Below are 15161 nucleotides of genomic sequence, written 5' to 3'. Positions count from 1 at the left end.
GCCACCCTGCAACTTAAGGAAAACAAATTTTTCAATGGCAGGGACATCGCCAATCCTCTTTAAAGATTCTTTTCTGGGATGCTCATTTACTTCCAAGTTTCTAGCAGACAATAAGGGTATTTTTGTCATTTAAATCAACTTAACATAATCATTATCAACTCAATTTGATAATATCTTAATTATCCCTTATGATTTCTTTAATTTATCTATAAATATAAAAATTTAAATATTATGAAGGTAGTTTTATCTCATTCATTTTTCTTATAATTTCTTATTTTTTTACTTTTTTTTTTCCATTTTTTTCTGATTTGCACAATAAAAAACATACGTAAAAAATATTTTTTATTTTTATCTTTAATTGTCTTTTCCTTTTATATTTACAGGAATGCCCTCAGCACCAACATCAGTATTACAGTAAATGGGCGTTGAGGACTGGTGAAAATTGCAATAAAGACTTAATAAGCAATTTAAAGAAAAAAGATTGGGAGAAAACCATGAACGGCAAGAGAAGTGAAGAAAAGACTTGATCTAAGGTCATGTTTGGAAGACGCCACACCGCCTCCCTCTAATCTAATCTTTCTTTCTTTGACACTGACAGTTGCAAGCGAATCAGACGTATGAGAGATAAAAGTTGACCACGTGTCATGTTTGGATATCCTAATAATTCTTTTTTTTTTTTTAATTTAAATGATAAAAATGCCTTTTAAAGTTTTCTTTTATCCTTATTGTTTATTAAAATTTATTGATTTAAATCTAAACAACGTATTTATGAATAAATTTATCTTCCGTAAATTCATAATCTCATTCTTATATTACATAATATTGGCCAAAAACAATTACCTAATAAAGTTTTCCCGCGTAAAAAAAAATTTGTAGGATCAAATAGCATTACTTGTTATTAAATGGAGTTAAAATTATAAGTTTTTATTTTATTTTATTTTATTTTACAATAAACCTTTCATATATTAACTATAAACTTTTACTTTATAAAAAACAAAAATAAATCATCAATATTTTATTTTACAGTCAATCAACTTAATAACATTAATTTCGTAAATTCAAGAGTTTATTTAAGTATTATTTTAATATAATTTGATATAAAATAAAAATAATAAAATAATATATTATATTAAGTCTCGCAAACATTAATAACCAAATAGTGACATAGTAACCATAAAAATTAAAATATTAATTTTACAATCGTTGATGATTAAAATAAGATTTTTCACAATTGGATAATTACAATAGAAACTATTGAAAAGTTGACCAAATGAGAAATTTATCATTTTTAATATTCAAATTTTATTTCTTTAAAAAATTATCATATCAATAATATCCCATGACCTGTTAAAAATATTAATTGATTTGAAAAATCTCATCATCTAACCGTTAAAGTCTAAGAGAGATAAAAAAATAAAAATTTTAAATAGTAATAATCAAATTATATATATTTTTATAATTTAATGATCAAAATAAAAATTATGAATATTCTAGTGATTAAACATGTAATTTACTCTTTGATAATAATTTTATTTTTAAAAATTGCTACAACTAATATTAATTTTAACATGTATTAGATTCATACAATAAAATATAAAAATAAAAACAATTCTATTTATATCACATTATTTATAGCAGCTAGAAAATTTAAGAATGATAAGAGTTTATAAAAAAGAAATTATTTATTATATGATAATAATAGAATAATAATGCTATAAATTCCCTAAATCATTTACCAAAATTTTTTATTTTTTTATCACTCATAATTTATTGAATTTTCATATATGCATGAATTCGTTTAAAAATTAAAACAGCAAGCAAAACAAAAGGGCTTTTATTTATTTATTTATTTATTCCATCCAACAAATTTCTCAAAGAGCAGTGAATGATTCAAAGGCACTCTCTTTCAATCCTTTCGCTTTTTAAAAACCTAGATTTTAATGGTTGCCTTAGCGGTTGCTTAAAAGGAAGTTTAGAAAGCATTCTCCTAATTGCTAAAAAACAAATCATCATTGCAAAACGGCATTGTCTGTTCCTTCTTCATCTTTTTTTTTTGGATTCTGTCACACATGGAATCGACCTTTGCATATCAACAGGAGCTAATGATGTTGGGAATTGATGTTTAAGATGTAGAGATTAACTATAAATAGAAAAACTCACAAAAAAGACAACTTACAAGAATATGAATAATGATAGAAAATGATTATTGGATTAAAATGGATAAAAGTTTATCACTAAGACTAAAAATTAAGGGATACATAAACATAACTTTAAAAATTTTAATAAAGGATACAGAACAATAAAAGTTCACTGTTTTAGGAAATTCACTTAAGAGATATAAAACTTGAAAAACAATCTAAAAGATTACCTAAGGATAAATAAAACTCTATTCTTCATTCTACCAAAGAATAATAAAAAATATATAGATTAGAAACATCCTTCTAAGTATGAAAACTTTCAAATTACATTGCAAGAATCATGCCTAAAATCATAAGATTTGCATGTGAACATAATTTACCTATTTACTCTTGCAGATTACATGATAATGAACCTGACCACAATTTCATCCATATTCATACTTTTCTTTTCTAGCTAGTGTGAACATAATCTGCCTATTATAACCCATTTTATTTCTATATTTATTTAGTAGATTGCCTATCTTATTTTTGAATAAGTCTACTTTAGTCTTAGCTCAAATTATATGTTATACAGACACTCCTGTGTCAATCTCCACTGATTGAAAAAGACTTATTCTCAAGTTTAAATTAGTCTTTTCGTCATGGTAGGGTAACAAATCAGTAATATTAAATGTGAAAGATACTTCATAAGTGTCGGAAAGCTTGATCTTATAGTCATTCTCCTAATGCATTGTGAAACTTGAAATGGGTCATTTGCATTAGATTGTAATTTACCAAACTTCCTTGCAAAAATCTTTTTTTGTGCAAGTAATCTCACACTAAGTCATAATCTTTGAACTTCACATGTTTTCCATGTATGATTATTGCCTTTTTATATTTTTTATTTTTATGTAAAATTTTAATTCTGACTTGTTCATACAATTGTTTGATACCTTTAGCCATTTCCTCTGCATCTCTACTAAATTGTTGATTAGTAGAGAGAGAAACTAAATCTAGAAGATTGATTGCATTCTTACCATATACCATCTCAAAATAGTTGTAACCAGTGGTTTAGTTTGGTAAACGGTTATAGTCAAACTCTATTTGAGATAAAACAAGATCTCACAGCTTGATATTTTTTCTTATGAAAAAAAAGGACTCAAACACCTTTTGCTAACCTTGATTTCATTCTTTTTCTGCAACCAAGATAGCTTATATGGTTGAAGGTGATCCACTGCTTTGAGTCATAATTTTTGCACCATAATGGTAGAAACAATGTTTTCAAAACTTTTACTATCAATTATAACATCACATATCTTTTTATAGGTAGTGCTTTTAGTACGAAATTTATTTTTGTGCAACCAGTCTCTTTTCTTTACATGCACATCACTCATGCTATAACAAGTGAGGATTTAAGATCACCATAGGTCTCCTTAACACCTTATTCAAGATCCTGGGGTACTTCAATAGGTTCTCCTTCAGCATCTTTAAAATCTTCATCTTCAACCAACGTAACTATCTTGAGATTTGGACATTCAGAATGTATATGCTCAACTTTTTGGCACTTGAAGTTTCTTTGGGTTTGAATGTTGATAGTACTAGATTGTGGTTTGTTGGGAATGATTCCTTCCTTTTTTAGGTGTAGATTTGAAAGGGGATTGGTAGAAACATTGGTCTTGGACATGCTTCATTCTTCCATCAAAAGATCCTTTTGTTTCAAGTTATAAAACCTAAGGAAGACGTCTTACCGAAAATTGTCTAAGAGATACTTTTTCTCTTCAACTCTTTTTTTATCTTCTCCCAAGATGCAATTTGAACTGAGACAGTTACTGAGGAGCTCAAAGAATTTGATGGAATTTCAAACTGTTGTTATTGGAAATTACCTTCTGCAGATGTTTAGCTCAGAAATAAGATTGATTTCATTATACATATGAGGGTTGGTTAGGAGTCATTTTCTGACGCAATATAAAAAAATTTTGGTTGACAAGCACAAATGTGCAAGTTCAAGTCCTGAAGGTAGCCTCCTTGTGCAAAAATGCTAAAGCCTAAAGTCTAGGAAAAATTTTCAAATGACTCTTCCTGAATCCTTATCCTCCGTTGGCGGGATTGAGGTTGGGTAATGATCCCTTTTATGAGGGAAGATTGCTCAAAAGGAAGTTTAGAAAGCGTTCTCCTAATTGCTGAAAAACAAATCATTATTGCAAAACAGCTATTTTTGTTCCTTCTACATCTTCTTTTTGTGGGTTCTGTCACATAGTGAATTGACTTTTGCATATCAACAGCAGCTGACCTCAGCACCTGGATCGTGTGATCCTTTATGTTCAGTTGACGATACTAGCTCGCAAGATTTTGAAGCTACTTACAAGCCAAAGACTGATTTGTTGAAAACTATCACTGTTTTCACAGCAACTTTAACAGGGACTCTGGCAATTAACCTCTCATGGGTTACTGACAACCAAGTTAATCATTAATTTCTTGTGTAATACTTTCGATTTAGATTTTCATTGTTTTCCTGTCTTTGACCAGTGTTTCTCAAATTATTGGATTGTACACAGAAGCCTTTCTTGATTTTATCTAATTTCGTAATGCAGGATATTGCTATGGCATTGCTTTTTGCAATAGGATATACAGGCATTATCTTTGGGGAGTCTCTAGCCTTCAATAAAAGTGGAGTAGGATTGTTGATGGCTGTGAGTTTATGGGTAGTACAAAGCATTGGGGTAAGAATGATTTTCAGATGTCTAATATTGGACTGAGTTTTTCTGCTGTCTTTCTTCTCGTAGTTTGCATCAGGAACTACTTTCTATTATCACTTTATAAATTAGGATGAAAACACACAATTCTATTGTGCATTGGATACTCCATCCAAACACTGTGTCATGTTTCAACCTGTTTCTCTCATGTTCGTTGGTGGTGGCCTCATGACCCTGACAGTATGAAGATTCAAGAGTAAATGAAATACATGATGTATTGGCTCTATTCTTATTTCCTGAAGCACTGGTTTTAGTGGTTTATGTTTTTGGTGAATTATGGCTTGTCTTTCTATGAAGTGATTGTTGCAATCTACTAGGCTTTATTTTTTGTTTATGTTGGGAGCCCACTTCTCATTGAAGGAATGAGCATCTCCAATTTAAACCAATTCCAAGGAACTACCCTAGCAATGAATTATGACGGCAAAACTAGGTATCTACCCCAGTTGTCAATTGGGAGAGCCAAAGTATGCATTTGTGTCTTGTTACTTGCAATAGAGATTCTGCAAATGATGACTATGACTATCTCCCTTTATTTATGGAATTCTATGCTAGTCTACTTATGCTGATGCATCTGATATCTCTATTGAAAACTTTTTTTTTATCACTTTCCTACTTATTTTCTCCTTTATCTGTCATTTTTTGTGGAATAATGCTTGGGCCATTCACATTTGATTTCATTTGTAGGCTCCTTCAACTGATATAGTTGTTTCAGAGCTGACACATGCATTAACTGAAGTCAGTGAAATAGTGTTTTTCTTGCTTGGTGCAATGACCATTGTAGAGATAGTTGATGCCCATCAAGGATTTAAGCCGGTTACTAACAATACAACCACTCGAAAGCCACGGACTCTGCTTTGGGTGGTGAGTTGATTTCTGCTGGGTATGGTCATATTGACAATCTTATCATTGATAGTTCGTACACGAATATTATTGAAAGTTTAATGGCGCAGTGAAGCATAACCTGTGGCCCAATATTTACCCACTGACTGTGAAATTTATCTGGTAGGTGCAAACCAATGATGTAGATGATTCCAATTGATAAGATAGATACAGAAGAATCTTAAATCTGCTTACTTATGTGTGAGGGCCGAAGTTATCATCCAGCCGAAGCACAATTTATCTGCATATTACCCTATCATATTTAGTCTTCTACCTAGAATGAGCCTAATAAGAAAATTTGAGTGAAAAGTCTTAGATAAAAATTTGTGTTAGCTGTCTGTCTTTCTAATGATGCTTTCTCCGGTTTTGAATGTTAGAGATCAACTTTATTTCTATTTTTATCATAGTTTTTGATTGCTTTATTAGTTGTATCTTCTTGATATGTTTAATCAAATAATTGTGTTTTACCCATAATTTGAAAATTGCAGGTTGGTTTCGTGACATTTTTCCTTAGTTCCATCATTGACAATCTGACATCTGCCATAGTCATGGTTTCTTTGTTGTGGAAACGAGGACCTCCATCGGAATACCGCCAGTATGTTATGCAATAGAGTAAACTCTTCTGTTTGGATTTCTGAGCATTGCATGGTATTAATATCTTATTTTTTTAAAAGTTCCTGGGTTCACATGGTATACTAGCATATTACAATCGTTTGTTTATCTGGAACTGCACAGGTGATTATCATGTTGTTTTGAGTTAAACATACCATGCTCGTTTACTGAGAATGACTTGCATCATGTTCATTTAAATTTCTTAAAACTGTTTATATGAATGTGATTTGCAATAGGCTTCTAGGAGCTGTTGTTGTGATAGCGGCAAATGCTGATGGTGCTTGGAGTCCTGTTGGTGATGTTACCACTACCATGCTATCGATGCATAGTCAAATATCAACATTGCAGACTATGAAGGTGCTTTCGTAGTTGTAACAAAGCACATCTACATTAAATTTACTTTTATGCTTTTAAATTTGGTCCTAATATCTGTTCATTGTGGATTTAAGTGTGCATGCTAAATTGCTAATATTTTCCTGATTTAGACTTGGATTAGTAGACAAAGAAAATAATTCTGTTAAATTTGAACCAAACTTTGAACTATTGGAAGCAATAGCAATGTGAAGTTGGGATAAAATGTGCAAGTCACATACTATTTATATGAATTCACTTTAGAAGAATTTTTTCTTTTTACTGACTTTAGGTGGAGTTATTAAGTTTGATTTCATTGCCAACAGGGTTTGTTCATACCTTCAATTGTTTCTCTAGCTGTTCCTCTGGCTCTTATGTCTTTGACTAGGTATGTGTCTTGCATGAGAAAGACAAGGTGTTAAAGCCCAGTTTTAAAGAGTTACTTTTAATTTCATGAATTACAGATGAAATGATGTGAGTTCTCTTTTTTCATTCAGCGAAGTTAATGGAGAGGAAGAAGATTCTCCCAATGATTTGGCATCTGAACAAATGGCTCCCAGAGGGCAACTTGTTTTCTTTGTGGGTATTGGTGCTTTGATTTTTGTTCCAGTATTCAAGGCCTTAACTGGTTTGCCCCCTTCTATGGGCATGTTGCTTGGACTTGGAGTTCTTTGGATTCTGACAGATGCTATTCATTATGGTGAATTGGAAAGGCAAGAATTAAAAGTTCCACAAGCTTTATCAAGGATTGATACTCAAGGAGCTCTTTTCTTCCTTGGAATCCTATTGTCTGTGAGCAGGTAAATATAAGATGAAAGTATAAATGTCTAATTTGTTCCTGTTTCTTGTCTTTATTAATTTTTTTAACCATAGTTCAAGTTTATTATTAGGTTTTATCTGTCTAGAAGTCTTCTCTGTTCAAACCCCCTCCATGCTTGATACAATATTGTTTTTGGCCTCTTATTATCTGAATAGATGCCTCATCCAACTTTATGTAAAATTGCTTAACTAGCATCAACTCTAGTTTTTTTTTTTCCCCCGATTTCGAGGTCAGATAATTGGTTTGCTTTTTACATTCCATGTAAAAGCAGTGCTGCAGATAGTGCTAATTTATGTCTTTTGTATCTTTTGATGGTAATTTACATTACACATCCATTCAACAACTTAAAAGTTGAAGCTTCATTTCTTATATATATATATATATATATATATATATATATATATATATATATATCATTACTTCATTTATGTAATTAAGTTGTGTATTTTATCTTTCTCTATTTGATAAATCTGAGCTGTATTTCTTTAGCCTAGAAGCAGCAGGTCTTCTTCGGGAGTTGGCGAATTATCTCGATGCTCATATTCCTAATGTGGAACTGACTGCAAGGGCAATAGGAGTTATGTCAGCAATTATTGAAAATGTTCCACTGGTTGCAGCAACAATGGGAATGTATGATCTCAGTTTATTTCCCCGGGATTCTGAGTTTTGGCAACTAGTTGCATATTGTGCTGGTACTGGTGGATCCATGCTTGTTAGTGGGGAGTTGCATACATGGGAATGGAAAAAGTGGATTTCTTTTGGTACTTGCGGAAGGTAATTCCTGCGTTTTAGTTGCATATCTTTTCAGAAGGAAAAATTAAACACCAATTTTATTTAGTAGCAGATTTCATTTGGTGCAGGTGAGCAGTTTTGCTTTCGCAGGTTATGCTGCTGGTATTGCTACGTATTTAGCGGTTAATAACCTTCACACCTCCTTACTCTCAACCTTAGCTCAAGTTCCAATGCTGCAGCTTGAATTTAACTATACACTGCCATTTTGATCGACTTAGCAAAAAGGAGATCTTCCGTAAAAGTACTGGTATTTAGAATTCAAGAAATATTGATGGAGGAAAAGGTTCGGATAGTTTTGAGAAATCTCATGTCTGCAGACGTTACGATCATTCTTATCAGAGATGTAAAGAACATGTATTAAGTCATAGACTCAAAGTGTCATGCACATGAAAAGTAAACGTATATTGCATAATGTTGTTTAGATCGAAAAACAAGTTGGAAGGTGAAGTGATAAAAATAATGACATGAGAAGCAAAGAATATTAATTCGAACACATTCAGACTACTAACTTTTGTCGAATTGTTTAGCATTTCCGTCTAAAAATTTTTTTTGGTAATCACTAGTTAAGACGGGCATGGGAATAATGACCAATGCCTATTTGATGGCGATAAAAACCAACCATTTTGTTTAGGGTTTTGTGCGCTTTCCAATTGACTTGAGTCGGCATCCTTAACGCAGCTAACACTTGTGCCTGAGCACCTTAAGCTACTCACGGGAAAAGGAGTAGTACATAGGTGTTTTAAATAAAGCCTGACAATTACCATGCAAAGCAATTCACATGAACGAAATCCGATGCAAATCTGAATAAAAAAAAATTTAACTCAATAATAAACAGACTAGTTGCAAAGTTCAATTATTCCTTTCTTCCCCTCGTCCTAAAGCTACGGCGGAACACGCTCGAATACAATTTTCAAAATTGAGCACTACAATGTAGTGCTCAATGCCCACCCAACCCAATGGAGAAAAAGATATTGTAGTGATACAGCCACCCTACAACTTAAGGGAAACAAACTCTTCAATGGCAGGGACTTCGCCGATCCTCTTTAAAGATTCTTTTCTGGGTTGCTCATCTACTCGTATGGCCATCACTGCTTGCTTCCTTGGAGCAATCCTCCCAACATTCATGAAGCTCACGTTCACATTCTCCTCACCCAAAATACTTCCTACCTTACCAATCATACCAGGTTGATCAACCTGTCTACAAAGTATAATACTACCCTCCAAGCTCACATCGACTTCAAATGACCCTACCTTTGTCAAATGGTGAATTCCATCCTTCACCTATCCTTCAACCTTAATCTCACCAGATTCTGAAATGGCGCTGGCAAATTTTGAGTCCACATTGACAATCTGAACTTGGATGGACTCCAGTCGACTCTCGGGTGAACCATCTTAATGGATGCGTTCCTCCGTAATCCGCAGTCCTCTCCGTTTAGCAGTGTAATCAGCATTAACCAGATGCACAAAAACCACTGGAAATGGGCTCAACTATGCCCTTGGTGATCATCACACGGAGCAACCTTGTGTCAAAGTCATCAGGGGCTCTAGAGGAAGAGTATGATACTTTCACAGTTTTAACACCACTTCCACCTGCTACCAATTGGACAGCCAACCTCCCAAGTTTCTCAGCAAGTTCGACATATGGTTTCAACTCTGTTAGAACCTGCAGGAGAAGTGAACAGATAAGTGATATGAGATATCATGAATGACTGCGAAAATGAAGGCTATATCAACAGGAAAGTAATGAAGAAAAATAAATGGCGAAACTAATATAACTCTTTGTACCTCAGCAGGAACCATTGGTGCATTGACTGCAGTCGCAGCAAGTTCTCCTTTCAAGGCTCCAACAATAGCCACTCCTTCCTGAAAAAATACCAATATTCAATAATATCATTCAAAAAAGAAAGAAAGAAAGTAACAAGGATATACGCATTTAACGATTAACTCACCTGAGCCTCTATTGTACTAGCAGCAGCACCAAGATGTGGAGTCACAGTAACCCTCTCTTGCTGAACCAACTTGCTGTTCTGTTGTGGTGGCTCCTAAGTGAAAACATCAAGAGCAGCCCGAGCTACAATTCCACCATCCGATTTCCTCACAAGAGCCTCTTCATCAATCACTCCCCCACAGGCAACATTGACAATACTAACACCTTTCTTCATCTTAGCAAAAGTCTCATCATTAAGCATCTTGGAAGTAGCAGGAGTGAGAGGCATGTGCAAAGAATAAAATCTGCAGTCGTTATTGCTTCCTCAAAGCTAACTAGCTCTACACCTATAGCACGAGCACGATCAGCCGGGGCATAAGGATCTTGAGCAATAACATGCATGCCAACTCCCTTGGCTCACCGAGCTACTTCTGATCCAACCTTTCCAAAACCCAAGACATCAAGTGTTTTCCTAACAAGGGATGCACCCAAATATTTTGGATATGTTTAAATCTTTATACTCTAGATTTCCCAACATTAGATAAATTTTTATATTTTTATTTCATCTAATTAAATTCAAATAATCCTTTAATATTTAATTTGTATTTAAATAAACATTTAAATTTTAATTTGTAACTAAATAAATCCTAATATAAAATAAATATTTTATTTGCAATAAAGACTTATCCATACTATTAATTTTGCAAAGAATACTAAGCTTTCAGGCCATCCACGTCAGTTGGGCTTTTTCTTTTTTTTTTAACGTTGTAGCATTTCTCATTTTTCATTGACTTTATTTTGACCCATGTGATCATCCATTTCTTTTCTTTCTTTTTGTTCCATTTTCTCTGTGTCTTTACGAGAGCTTATGTGATTAGTTGTCTTTCTTCTTTTCATTTTCTTAGTTACTTTATTAGTTTTTTCCTCTTTTTTTTAAGGATAAAGGTTTTTTTTAAGAGGGTTTGACTCTATGTGGAAAAAATTATTTTTAGATCTTAGGATTTAAGGATTTTTTTTATGGTTATAGTTGGTGAGATCATGATTTGTTTGTGGATTCATTAGAGGAGTTAGTGAGAGGTTAATTTGCAATTGAATTTTTTGTTGTTCGATCATCATTCCAAAAGCAAAAAAAATTATTGAATAGGGAAAGAATGATTGTTCTTTTTCATTGGTTTTTGGCTTTTTTTTTTTGCTCTGTTAGAAAAATTGAATAAACAAAGATTTTATCTTCTTAAATAAATTTTTTGGTTGTTCTTTGTTTTTTAGGTCATCTCAAAGAGATAGTTGTTTCATTTGTTATTTCACTTTTTTAATTATTGACTTTTACGATGGGTTTTGTTGATTATTTAACATTTTTCATTTTTTTTTCAATTTATTTTGGTTCCTATTTTTTATTTAGGTTTTTGTTTAGGTTTAAAATTTATTTGTTACATTATGATATATCTTATCAAAGTTGTTGGCTTGCACCATACTTTTCTTTTTTTTATTGTGTACTTTTGTCAGATTTTTTTAATAGATGGTTTGCTGTCTATTGTATTTCACTGTGTTTTGCTCATGGAGGCATCGTTGGTAAGTTTTTTTTATTGCATTTGGGTTTTTTTTTTCTACTTGTTTCCTTTCTTTTGGTTAGTAGTTCATGCTTTTTCTTTGGTTTTTTTTGCCTGTTTTTATCTTCAATTCATGTTTAAGTATGTTATTATTGATTTTATGGTTATAATCCTTGTTAGTTTTTCTTTTGTTTGATTTGGTTTTTTTTTCTTGATTTTTTCTCTTTTATTTGTTATTGCTTTTATTAATGTTGTTGATTGTTTTTTCTGCTCAAATTAAATGTTTGAAATATCATTATTTTGCTTTTCTTTTGGATTCTTTCTTTCTTTTTTTTTATTACTTTCTTCTATGAGTTTTCAGTTGCTCATGTTGCACTATTATTATTTGAAATTTATATTCTTGGTTTTAAATGTTATAGAATAGTTTTGAATGTTTAGATGCCTCTTTTTTAATGATATGAAATATCTTTATTCTGTTTGTTATGAGATGTTGAATTTTTTTTTTTGTTCTATTGTTGGTTGAAATGAAAAGATCTCAAGTTTATATACCATTGTTTTGGAAGATTTTTTTTTGTTTATATATTTTGTCATTATTTTGCATCAATATATGTTGATTGAAATGAAAAGATCTCATGTTTATATACCATTGTTTTGCAAGAATTTTTTTTTTATATATATTGTGTCATTATTTTGCATCAATGTTTTTAAGGTTTTATGCATAGCTTTGAAACATTTTCCTTTAATGTTATGAAGGTCTTTTCAAACATTTATATGGTTTTGTATATTCATTTATTTATTATGTTAATGTTAATAGATTAATAATGTTATGTTAGTTTTTATTTTTTGACATGTTTTTCATCTTTTATTTTTGTTTTATGTAGAAAATTTTTTTCTTACTTTAGGATTGTGCTTCATCTTTTGCTGACAGTTTGTATGTTTGTTGGCAATGACAAGTTTGTTTTATTTATGTTTTTTTTTCATTGTTGTTTTAAGTTTGATCAGTTTGTTTAACTTATCATTTTTATGTTTAGTTTTGTTATAACTTTTTTACAACCTTTTTCTCATCTTTTGAATGTTCGTTTTGTGTTTAAGATTATTTGTTTGATTGATTTTTAACTGTGATATTATTAGAAATGTTGGATTGTTTCATAATTTTGTATTTTCATATTGTACTTTTCTTAAATTTCTTTTAAGAAAAGTCTTGCTGTATTTTGTGTTTCATTGTATTTTTCTATTGTGTTTCGTCTATTTCTTTTGTTTTAATCATTAATTCATATCTTTTTTTTTTCGTTTTCTTTTATTTGCTCTTTTTTGTTACTATTGATTCTTACTTTGGTATAACATCATTTATTTTTTAGAAGTAATTTTTGTTGTTTTGCATTTTGTTTGATTTTAGTCATAAAATGATTATGAGAAACCAAAACTTGCTGAAAGAAAGCATTTGTATAAAATAAAAAAGCCACTTAACTAAATACTTAACTGGCACAACGCATAATGTCAAAGGTGTAATACTATGAAACTCCCTATTCTAAATCGTAATGTGAATCTAGTAAGGTAACTGAAGTTATATTTGAGTAAAAAAGATGTTTTAATATGCATAATTTTTGTTGTTTTACTCTGTGAGTTTTGGATTGCTTTTGTTGTCATGTTATTATTTATTTTTTGTATGTTTGATGTTAATTACTATAGAATAATTTTGAATGCTTTGATGCTTCTTTATTAATGATATGAGATAGCTTTATTTCGTTTGTCAGGAGATGCTGAATTTTCCTATTTACTTTATTCTTAATTGAAATGAATGAGTTTTAAGTTTATATTTAATTGTGTTACAATAGTTTTTTTTATCGTTTTGCTTATTGTGTCATTGGTTTACATTGATGTTTTCAAGGTTTTATATATAGTTTTGAAGTGTTTTTTTCGTTATTATAAGACTCTTTCAAGTCTTTATGTTATTTTGTACGTTTGTTAATAGATTAAATATATTTTGTCGCTTTTGTCTTTCAATATGTTTTCATAAGTTGTGATACTTATTTAAGATGATTTGGTTGAATGGTTACTGTTTTTTTAATTATTATGTTAAACATATTCTTTTTTTTTTAACTTTTTTTAGGAAAAAATTATTTTGCTATTGAATTGTGGTTCATTTCTTATTAATACTTGTCATAACGTCTAGATCCGGAGATCTATTGCTAGACATTGACTTGAGGAGTCGTCACTAATCTTTTTTTATTTAGATGCGATTGGCTACCTAACTGAATCTATCCCTTTTAAAAATGATTCCTAAGTTCGACTTAGATATCTCTACAAGGTAAATTTAATGTCTGCGAAACTAGAACTAGGTCTGTGAGTACGATTACATGTGAAGAAGGTTATAGCACCCTCACAATATCTATCGAAAGATGGTACCAGCTCGATTTCGTGTTATCTATTAAGCCTTAAAGATTTTACCAAGTAATTAATTATTGAAAATTATTTTTAATTGACTCTAATACTTTTGAAAAAAAATTAAAAAAATTTTCTTACCTCAAGAGAATACAAAAAAATTACTGTTTCACTTGCAGAGGTTCCATCGTCGGATTATTTAACATTTAAAATTTTTCAAAATGAATTCGACTTTTGATATAGATTTTTTTTTGTTTTATAAGAAAAAAACCTCATGCTTTTATACAAGAAAAATTGATATTTTCAACTTTTTCTTAAAGCATTTTTAAAAAATTTTTATTTTCAAGGAAAATTGATACTTTCAACTTTTCCTTAAAAAATATTTTTTAAAAATTTTTATTTTAAAAAAAAATTGATAGTTTCAACCTTTCCTTAAAAATGAAACTGATACAGATGCACGATGTTAAATATGATAATGATGTGTGCAAATGCATAAAGTCAAACAAACAAAATAGTTAGATAATAGATGAAATGAAAGTAATGCAGATACACGATGTTACTTATGAAAATGATGTAAGCAAATGCACAAAATAAAACAAACAAAATAGTTAGGTCACAAATTGTTCTTTCTTATGTTCTATCTTTGGGTTACATCTATCACTGGGTAGAAATAGTTTTATCTTAGGGTTAGGCACTTCTAAGGTTCATTATATGTGGTTCAAAAGCTAAAGTCTAAATGTTCTCAAATTACTCCTTACATCATTGTCCATCACAAACTAGTAAGACACCATAATCTTCACCCATTACAGGTTGTAAGCAAAAAATGTTCAATTTGAGTGAGAGATTTCGCTAGCCCTTGCAGAGGCATTAAAATCTCATGAAAGTAATAGGTACTTTACTCTCTCCTATATGGACGAAACTCAGGTATAGAGCTCATATTATGCATATGCATATGAATGACATAGTTTACAACATAAATAA

The 15161-nt window shown here is 30.9% G+C and overlaps 2 pseudogenes across 1 annotated transcript; one reads left to right on the top strand and one right to left on the bottom strand.

Moving 5' to 3' along the window:
- Nucleotides 1-4708: 4708 nt before the first annotated feature.
- LOC111298390 (sodium/proton antiporter 1-like) lies at nt 4709-8604 on the top strand (annotated as a pseudogene).
- A 668-nt stretch (nt 8605-9272) lies between these two features.
- Nucleotides 9273-10755, bottom strand: LOC111298699 (D-3-phosphoglycerate dehydrogenase 1, chloroplastic pseudogene; annotated as a pseudogene). Its single transcript, XR_016328453.1, has 3 exons — nt 10274-10755; nt 10110-10187; nt 9273-9987 (listed from the first exon to the last, which is right to left on the bottom strand). The product of XR_016328453.1 is annotated as a D-3-phosphoglycerate dehydrogenase 1, chloroplastic pseudogene (transcript).
- Nucleotides 10756-15161: the final 4406 nt, after the last annotated feature.

This window comes from Durio zibethinus, chromosome 16 (assembly GCF_047325235.1).
Source record: "Durio zibethinus cultivar Kanyao isolate XHJ-2024 chromosome 16, ASM4732523v1, whole genome shotgun sequence".
Taxonomy (NCBI): domain Eukaryota; kingdom Viridiplantae; phylum Streptophyta; class Magnoliopsida; order Malvales; family Malvaceae; genus Durio; species Durio zibethinus.
This window is presented reverse-complemented; position numbering and strand designations above follow the sequence as displayed.